Source organism: Pelophylax lessonae (genome assembly GCF_965119305.1).
Source record: "Pelophylax lessonae genome assembly, chromosome: 13".
In the NCBI taxonomy this organism is placed as follows: domain Eukaryota; kingdom Metazoa; phylum Chordata; class Amphibia; order Anura; family Ranidae; genus Pelophylax; species Pelophylax lessonae.
In genome coordinates this window covers 157,624,120-157,631,417 of record NC_138780.1, presented here as the reverse complement: position 1 = coordinate 157,631,417, position 7,298 = coordinate 157,624,120, and the positions used below count along the sequence as shown (strand labels likewise).

Sequence of the window (7,298 nt, the reverse complement as noted above, 5' to 3'; positions counted from 1 at the left end):
TACATGCCATGACTTGCTGTAAGTGAATCTCCTCATCAAGTGTTTACGTTTGTCCTGCATATTGGTGGGTGGGCAAGTCAAGTGACCTCCTTTTCTTGGCTTTTGTCTGGAGTTCGGCAGCAGAAACACCACACCGGTTATGAGGGTATCTCTCACTTACCATTGCATACCAATAATCGATTAGTATTGCTCGTCTTTGAATTCTTTTTTATTTGTCTTGAAAACATCTCTTGCTGAAAGATGCAGGTGGATAGATTCAAGGCTGTAGATAACAATTATATGCCCCTGGTGTGTAATACATTTCCAAGCTTCTTCTAGCTAGCTTTATATACATTACATAGGTATGGTTTTAAAACTTTTGAATTGGGCATAGCACAAGTTGCACTTCAAATCAGAAAAATCTTTTGGGTTGATTTAAAGAATCATATTTAAGCTCATATTGAGCATCTGTAGAGTGCCTAACAATTTAAAGAAATAAATGATGCAATGCAGCTGGGACTTGTTGCGTTTCCAGTTGATCTTTTTCTTTAATTTCTCTGATTTTAAAATATTCTGCTGCTATAAAGGTCATCTCCATCCAAAGTTGATATTTCAGTTGTGTGTGGGTGCAAACAGACTGTGTCTCCTATTACATTTTGGACAACTGTGGTTGAGTGGTGAGCATTGCCTGCCATAGCTTGTGGCCACACTAACAAACGTCATTTTCCCACAACTGGACCCACAATTATTAGTTGGGTGTTACGTAGTATTCCTAGGAGAGTGTGACACCATCATTTGGCTTTGGAATGGCTCCGTCATTTGTGCTGACCAGGGAATCCTAGTAATGATACGTCACAGCTGGAATCCTGTAGAGATGCATGCTATAAATATAAAGCACTCAGACTTTGATTGTTATGGTGCATGTTATCGTAGTGTGTATTTGTGTATGAATCCCTAGAAGTATGCTTCATGAAATGTGTCCCTAGAAAATATTTCTCCATAAAGGTGGAGTTTAGGTAACTGGTATTACTATCCAGGGTTTGTGGTCTGTAAAGAATGAATAAATAAATAACTAAATAAAAAAAAAAAAAAAAAATATATATATATATATATATATATATGTGTGTAACATGAGAAAGGACTAAAGGAGTTCCCCCGAGTCAGTAAAGCCTTAATATTTTAAATAAATATAAAGATCGCACTGAACTGGCAAGGTTATTCAATTGGTGTTGCTATCCAATAGTATAGAAATAATGATCATTTTAAGTAATCTAGTTACTAGGCAGAAAGCTTCTTCATCCTAGCAGATCTTCACAATTTGGTTTGCAATGCAAAACAGCAAGAAAAAGAATAACTGAAGTCTAACACCACTGTTCAATAGTTAGATACAAGTTTATTCCAGTAAGGGTCAAGAGGGATAACCCAGCATGTTTTAGGGGTCCAAATCAGCTGCTGATGAGATCTGAGAAGGTTACCACACTGGATAAAATACAATTCAAGGTCCAATCATTGCTTAGTCCTGATGAAGGGAGTATTTTTTTTTTTTTATACCTGAAATGTGTTGAATACTTTTATTGTCCTTTTGCTCCTGAATTAAAATTGTAAATGCACTTTTGGAGTGGCACTTACATTTTTCTTCTTAGAATTCACATGTCTCAATCCATCACATATATCTAAAATAACATGATTATTCCTAATTTCAGAACACTGGATGGAGCCATCCAAACAATTCCTTAAATCCTCCTCCATCAATCAGTGAGATACACATCCAGAACTGTTGGTGTATAGCGTAAATATAGCTTGAAGTGGTTCTAAAGGCTGAAGTTTTTTTTTTTTTTTTTTTTTTACCTTTCTATACGTGATGGTAAAAAACCTTCAGTATGCAGCTCCCCCCACAGCCCCCCCCCAATACTTGCCCGATCATGATTCAGCAATGTGCACGAGAGCAGCTGCTCTCCGGGGTCTCTGCCTCCTTATTGGCTGAGAGGCAGGAGCCATTGGCTCCCACTGCTGTCAATCACAGCCAGTAAGGAGGGAGTTGGGGCAGGGCTTAGCCCTGTTCTGAGTGTCTTACGGACACACAAAGTGGGGCTCGGAAGTGAGCATGCACAAGTGCCCCCTTGGCAAGCAACTTGCCATGGGGGCACTTGGAGAATAGGTGGAGACAGGAGCGCCTGGCAGGGGGGACCCAAGAAGAGGAGGATTGGGGCTGCTCTGTGCAGAACACTGTGTGTAACATGTTAGTTTTTTTTTAAGTGCCTTTAATATCAATTTAATACTATACAGCCATTTATTCCAAACTGCATACATGTGTTTACTTTTTGGCCATCATCATACAGTATGCGGTAACTATGGCTTTTATGGAGTACGGCTTGGGACTCATAGGGAATATAGATAATGGATACAGGTTATGATGAGAAGAGGTTTAAAAGGATCCCAAAAATGTTTGCACTTGCCCAAAGTGACATTTCTTACCTGCTGAGTGTTTCCCATTCTCATTCAGGTCACCAAGCTATCCTGCTACTAGATAATCTCTTTAGTGGCAAGTATTTTCTCAATGGCTCTGGAGCTGAGCTGGTTGATAATATAGTCCGGGGTGTTCACTGGTTCTTGTACCACCACTGCTGGGATCATTGCAATCTTACTCCCTTTTAATATACGAGTTCCACAGAATCATGAGCATGTTCAGGCCCCTGAAAAACTTAATAGGAAAATTCTGGATTCCAGTCAAATATTTTTTTGTGTGAGGTTTTACTGGAGTTTTCACTTTGGAAGTTTTCTCTCACTTTCTGTCCCAATGTGACTCAAAATGTGAAAATACAGTAGGAGCGCCAGACTAAGTTGGTAAAGAGTCCAAGTATATTCATCATATGATTGATTACACTAGCGTGTTTTGGGGGCTTAGAACACTCCCACTACTTTAGGACTTGAATGTTGCACGTGGTTAAAGAATTCCAATAGATGGAAACACCAGGATACACTAATTGATTGAACAGTGACCTATGAAATATTTCCAGAGTTGGAGAGACAGCATAGCACTTTAACAAATTGCAGTATTCAAGCCCTGATGAAGGTGGGTTGTTTTGAGCCTCCAAAACGTCTTTGATGTTTAATGTGATCATATGATGAAACATTAAAGCTCTTTGGACCATTTGGTCTGGTGCTACTGATGTGTTTTATGTTTTGTGTAGATAAACCTCACGGTGGTTCTAAACATTCTCTTGGACATTTGGGACTGATGCGCACAGAGATCTTCCAATGAATTTTGAATTTATTGCCATGTGATAGTGAGCTCCTCTAAAAGTCAAAGAATCTTAAGGAGAACAATTGGCACAACTTTTTTCTTCCCATTTTGGATTGAGCAAAGGGGGATATATAACCCCTGTCAGATTTTTATCGCCATCTGCGTACCATTGCGGAGATTTCCCTTCACTTCCTGTCCCGTAGCCAAACAAGAAGTGAGAGAAAATCCCTGAAAATGTAAGGAACTCCTTGGGGATCAAATGACTCCATTGGGATTCCCTAAACCTTGTGACCCCATTGGAAGATTTCCCATCTATTACTTTTCTGGGGAGAACCCAAAAAGTGGGATTTTTTTACTTTAAATTATAATAGTAAGCAAGACAACTAGAGAGGGCAAATCACCTTAACAGGGGCATAGACAGCAGTAAAAATTGACCCGTATTCTAATCCATCTCCACTCTATTCAAAACTAAAAAAAAGTTTTGCCTTAAGTTTTACTTACCATCACTGATCGCTGTGAGCCACATTTAGTTTGGGCCTGTTGGTTGTACCATTAAGCCTGTGCATGACCACCCTTGGGCACTTTTGTTGTCGAGGTAAAATAAATACTACCTACCTGGATGTTGTATGTTCTCCCTGTGCCTGCGTGGGTTTCCTCCGGGTACTGCGGTTTCATCCCACAATCCAAAGACATGCTGGTAGGGTAATTGGCTCCGGTTGAAATTGACACCAGTATGTATATATATATGAATGTGAGTTAGGGACCTTAGATCGTAAGCTCTGTAAATTGACAGTGCTATATGAGTACCTGTAATAAATCAATAAATTAAATATATACAGAATATATAATATGCCAACTTTAATGTTGGGATGCAAAATTAGCTTTCTGCTATCAGAGGCCCTCCTCTTTGGACCGTCTCAAGCTCTGCTATACCTTTCTTGTAGAAGGGGCTCTAAAACTATAAGAGCCCATTCACATTAGCGCGACGTGTCAGGCGACTTGTCAGCCTGACAAGTCGCGCTCGGTCGCGGTCCATTGATTAGCACAGGACCCATTCTAATAGGAGCGACACAAGTCGGTCAGACTTAGAAAAAGGGTCCTGTACTACTTTGGGGCGACCTGGAGGCGACTTGCATAGACTTCCATTATGTGAAGTCTCTGCAAGTCGCGCCGAAGTCGCGGTGCACAGCGGTGCACGCGACTTCACAGGTCGCCCCCCCCAAAGTCGTGTCGCGCCAGTCTGAATGGGCTCTAATAGATGTTTGGTATATATTCTGACAATATTGATGTTTTGATGCTAAAATCCATTTTTTGATGCTCAAATTCAGCTTGTATAGGGGAAATGTATAACCCGTTCTCATAAGTTCCCTTGTTCTTTGACGCTCAATGTCCAAAGAGATAATTGTACCTACTGTAAAGCTTGGGTAGGTAATGTTGGCTGCACAAGAACTGTGCCATTTTAAAGCATACCTTATGGTAACATGGAATTGTTGAGCATATTATGTGGATATTTATTTTAAGTCAGCAGCGGGAGAGCTGATTGACTTGTAATGCAGAGCACATTGTTGCTTCTCTTTTCATAGAAAGCCTCAGCAAGCTGTAATTGTTCCAGTGCTCCAGCCAACATCTGGTGCTCAGATAGACGGGCAGGCTTTCTCCAGGGCTGCCGAATGGGCAATAATTATAAGCTGCCTGAACAAATTCCTCACTGTATCTGCTGCTTTTTTATGTTTGTGAGAAAGAAAACGGCTGTGACAATTAATGACAGGGTGACCCAAAGCAGCACTGTGTGATCTTGGCTCAGGAAGGAAATCGACCTCTCCCAGTGACATGGGAGGGATCTGCGACAATAACGCATTAGACTGTGTTTTCATGTCTTAAAGAGAAAATGGCAAACATTACTTTTCTTCTGCTAGGTATTTGCTTTGTCTGGCATGAAGAAAACAAATTCCTTTAAAGGGCATCTAAATTTTCATTTTAAGATCTACTGTACGTGTGAAAGAGACCAACTTATTGTAAATCTTATAAGTGTTGGCTAAAGTTGCAAAAATCTTGCTTGCGTATTTAGCTTCTAATTATTTATGGATATGGTGGTAGCTATATTTATTATTATTATATACATGCAGGCTGTGCTTTCTAAGTTGTAAAATGGTTTTATCTTGCTGATCTTCTTTGGAGTCTCTCTCTAATGTCATGCAGAACCAATGCAGCCTTATCCCCACTCAATGTTTTTTCTGCTGCTTTGGTATTTTTTTTTTCCCCTCACGCCTCTAAATGCCCCTGCATGTTAGCCTATGTTTCCATGCACACATAGGCATTTAGAGTTCAGAGGTAGAAAAAAAAAAAACATAACCAGTGTGCCCAGCAGCAGCAATAATCACGGACTGTGGAAACTTCACACTGGACCTCATGCAACTTGGATTCTGTGCCTCCTCACTCTTCCTCCAGACTCTGAGACCTTGATTTCCAAATGAAATGCAACATTTTCCACAGTCCGTGATGATTCGGGGAGCCATGTCATCTGCTGGTTTTGGTCCATTGTGTTTTATTAAGTCCAATGTCAGTGCAGCCCTCTAACAGGAAATTCTAGAGCACTTCATGCTTCCCTCTGCTGACCAGCTTTATGGAGATGCTGATTTCATTTTCCAGCAGGACTTGGCCCCTTCCCACACTGCTAAAAGTACCATTACCCGGTATAATGTTAATGGTATCACTGTGCTTGATTGGCCAGCAAACTCGCCTGACCAAAACCCCATAGAGAATCTGTGGGTTATTGTCAAGGGGAAGATGAGAGACACCAGACCCAACAATGCAGACGAGCTGAAGGCTGCTATCAAAGTAACCTGGGCATCCATAACACCTCAGCAGTGCCATAGGCTGATCACCTCCATGCCACACCGCATTGATGCAGTTATTAATGCAAAAGGAACCCCGACCAAATATCGAGTACATACTATACTGTACATGGGCATACTTTTCAGTAAGCCAACATTTCTGTATTAAAAATCCTTTTTTTTTTTTGGTGTTATGTTATATTTTAACTTTCTGATATACTGAATTGTGGGTTTTCACTAGCTGTAAGCCATAATCATCAAAATGAAAAGAAAGAAATGCTTGGCATCTATCACTCGGTGTGTGGCGCATCTATATAAAATATGAGTTTCACTTTTTGAATTGAATTACTGAAATAAATTAACTTTTTGAAGATATTCTATTTGTTCTGGCCTAGAGTTTAGCTTTATGGCTTAGGTAGAGCAGGTGATGTCACAGAAACTCAAACAACTGTACTGCCAGTTTCTTCACCAATTGGGGCATTGAAATAAGTATATGGGAAAAGCATCATTAATTGACAAGCTGTGTTTTTAAAATCGACCCATTGCTTGGTTATTTTAAGCTGAGCAAAGGCTAAAAATACAACAGATTATCTTCAGTGAAATAAAAGTATACATAAAATTGATCCAGAGATAAAAACAGGTAAAAATATAATAAAAACGTGACTCAATTTGTAAAAGTCAAGCTAAGCACCGCCCTCCCTACTAATCAGTAAAACCTCCCCATTATGTTAAAGGACCAATGGGTAACCTCCGGATAGAGGGGGTGGGGTATCTCTACTACCCCTCTGCAAAGGAATCCTCCTGTATCAGAGGCGTAACTAGAACCTTCAGGGCCCCGATGCAAGAAACCATGAAAGGCCCCCCAGACCCCTGGCCGGGGCCCTTCCCTTCAAGCCCGGGGCTCTTCCCACTAATCCTGGGGCTCTTTAATCTCATTGCATGGCCTTTTATTATGGTCCCGCATCAGGATCCTTTCACAAGTTCTGCAGTGGGCCCCCTTCCTGCAATCTTGGGGCCTCCCCACAGTGGTGAAATGCCAGGGCCCGGTCGCAAGTTTGACCTTTGAGATCCTAGAAGTTCACCCACTGGTTTGCTACCGGGCCCCCTGGAGCATGGGGCCCGGTAGCGATTGCAACCCCTGCAACCCCTGTAGTTACGCCCCTGTCCTGTATTGCTTTTTAGAGGGTGGTAGAGCAGCGGCCTCCATGCGTTTTAATAGGAATTTTTTTTTTTTTTTTGGG

General features: G+C 41.1%; 1 protein-coding gene across 3 annotated transcripts in view; it reads left to right on the top strand.

Annotated features, from left to right (window-relative positions):
• The window catches only part of KIF26A (kinesin family member 26A), a 232,908-nt gene that overhangs the window by 26,009 nt on the left and 199,601 nt on the right, over positions 1-7,298 (top strand). The gene's annotated exons all lie outside the window — the stretch shown is intronic.